The sequence below is a fragment of the Sinohyriopsis cumingii genome, chromosome 17 (genome assembly GCF_028554795.1).
Source record: "Sinohyriopsis cumingii isolate HCF-2022 chromosome 17, ASM2855479v2, whole genome shotgun sequence".
Taxonomy (NCBI): Eukaryota; Metazoa; Mollusca; class Bivalvia; order Unionida; family Unionidae; genus Sinohyriopsis; species Sinohyriopsis cumingii.
The window spans coordinates 105,011,474-105,014,614 of NC_142977.1; positions in this window are offsets into that span (position 1 = coordinate 105,011,474).

A 3,141-nucleotide genomic window follows, 5' to 3' on the forward strand; every position below is an offset into this window, starting at 1 on the left:
AACTTAATGTTGAAATCAGATCTTGTACTGGGTAGGATTGGTGGTAAGTGACTTTTGCTTTGATTTGTGATGTCTGAGTTTCTTCTGGAATTTGACAAAATAAAATAAAACAATCTCCTTGGAAACCTTGGCTTATGATAGAATTAATTAATCCCATTCAGATTTTGCGCATTTATTATGCTTCAGCTCCTTGCAATGGGGCAGCTAGATTCAGCCCTCCATTGGTCGTTTCATCAGACCCAAAAAGTTTGTTAGCAAGATTACACAAACACCATATTTGTATGCATGTAGATACTGTGTGTGTGTGTGTGTGTGTATATATATATATACATACATCAACCAAATCTTAAAGAAACATTTGTTAAAGCAATCTGGAAAAAAGTATTCTGTACTCTTGGATGACTTGTCACATTAGTATTAAGGACAATGAAAGCGCAGATTAAGCTGCCCTGCAATCAGCCGTCTTAAGTGAGATTCCGTATACTGACTTCAGATATTATATAAATCGGCATGTTCTCTATATTTGGCAAACTATGTGGAGTGAAAAATCCTTTAACAAGCTTTGTAATGTCAAAACGAATAATGAGAGTGGCATCCCTTGTACAAGACAAATCATGAAGTTCAGGTGGTATTGTGCTGATTGCCTATTGGACACACTCGTGTGTCAATTGGATACCTTCTAATGGTGGACATCAACCCGAGTGCATACTCTACCAGTGTGTCCTGACTGTGGAAGATATTCTCATCAACTGTATTTTGACTTTCACCTAGTGAGTCAAAAGTTTTCTGATCCGAGTTAAGTAAGAAACTTGATGATGATCTACCACCAGAAAAAAATATGGAATTTTTGAAAATCTGCGGTTTATATAAGAAAGTTTGTTCCTATGTTTTGGGACTTTTTACCTTATTTTTATTTTATGTACCTTTACAGAATTTTAAGATCTGAACCTTTTATCTTTTGATGTTCTTCATGTTTGCATCTACTTGGAAAGGTTTATCTTTCTCAAATTTTTTTAAAACAGTTATAGTTACATTTTTGAACAAGTTTTGATCAGCACCATATAGCCATTGTTGTGCTGATGTGCCTTTAAACCTCGTACATAAATAACATGGTCATGCGGCTTGTTATTGGGATCTGAACCCAGGTGGCAGGGTTACAGAGATCCAATTTGGAAAAGAATTATTATTGCCTAAATTTATGAAAACCAATAAAATTGTCTGATCCCTTAATGGATTAAAATGGTGCTAAAAGATTCTTGTTTGACAGCATGATAAAAAAATGTTTAGAAATATTTGTTTTAATTATTGAGTTTAATTTATAGGTACACATTGCAGTTTTTATATCGTTTGGGAGCCACTGGGGTTTCATTATTTCATTTCGGTTAATCATGACAGCCCTTTATTGCATTCCTTTGTTTTACGTAATGTTGAAAAACTAGCTGCTTAAGATGGCCAGTTGCTTGATACATGTGACCTTTATGGTAAGGTTGGATAAATTATTGAGGGATATGCTTTAATAAATTGTCAACAGTAAATGCCAGATGACTGTGATATTTTTTTTCAGGATTGCAAAGCTATTCTGGTGCATGGATTGATGATGTCAGGGTTTTATTTTAAGTCATTTTATCATACATTGGCTTGAGGATTCAGTGTGGGTTGGTATTTTTATGTGTCATGTGGAGTGAAAACAGTTAGATCACAGTGCTATAATTCAATGTCTTTATATGATTTTGGCCAACATTTACGTTTAGCTCATGTCTTTGGTCTGAAAGTTTTCTATCAAAAGGTTATGGGTCAAAGCCACTGACTTGAAGAATAAAGATGTTTTCCGCACATTAGATGTATACCACACACCTGGAGCAAACTCTTTGGATTGTTTAAACTTGGGGTAAGGATAAAGTCTATTTCCCTTGGGGTCAAAAGGTCAAGGTTATTGTGACTGAAAGAAGAAAACCATTTCTGCAAAATAACATTAGTTCTACAGCACACACCTGGACAACATTATGGATTGCTTGCACCTTCTGTAAGTGTATAACTTTTGTAGTTGAAAGGTGAAAAGTTAAAGTCACTTTGACCGAAAGAAAAATGGTTTCTGCTCAGTAATATTTACCAAAAGAAATGTCACCGACTGAACGAAGCCATCTGTTCTAACATAGTAATTTGAGTTTTAGGTAACATACCTTGACCAAAGTGTGTGTATGGCTTGCACTTATGGTATAGAAAATATTTATTGATTTTGGGATCAAAAGACCAAGGTCAATGTGCCTCAAAGAAAATAGAGCTTTGTAGAATGTTCTAGAAAAGTTCTTTCAACAAATTTTGTGGATGGCTTGCACTTTCAATAATAAAGAAATGTTTAGATTATGGGATCTAAAAGTCACAGTAATGGTAATTGTAATTCTAAGATTATATATATATATATATATATATATATATATATATATATATATAGCTTAAGAAAGTACAAATTAACCAAAGGGGTCTGTGTCCTCGAGGATGATTGTTTAATAATCACCAGTCAACCATGACCGATTAGTGTCTTCATAAAGAACTGTTAAAAATGGGGCAGGCTTCTGATTTGCTGTTAGTGTTCTAACTTGAAATACTAGTGACGGATCTTTAGGAGAGAAAGGAAAGATTGGAAAATGTGTGAATATCTAAAGGTTAAAATGATCTATTTATGTAAACAGGATTCATTTGGAGATATACAATTTAATATATAAAAAAGAGGACAGAGCAAACATAAACAGATGTTATTCATTATTGGAGTAGAGACTTAAAACCAACTCTGCATGGTGTTTCTATCCACTTCATGAATAAAACAAGAAATAATAAACATTTTTGCATACTGTGCAAAAGAAAGATACTATTAAACAAACACATGCACACACACACACAGATATATATATATATATATATATATATATATATATATATATATATATATATATATATATATATATATATACCTTTTATGAACGGACGATGTAGACTGATTGATAAAAATACTACACATGATGGATCAGTCAAGAAAGCTGAAAGCTGATGTTTCATCCTTACTGCACTCTCAGATTGGAAACCATTCAATCTGCTGTGGAGTCTTTATTAGCATAAATTAGTGTTATTCATCAAGAAAACAAA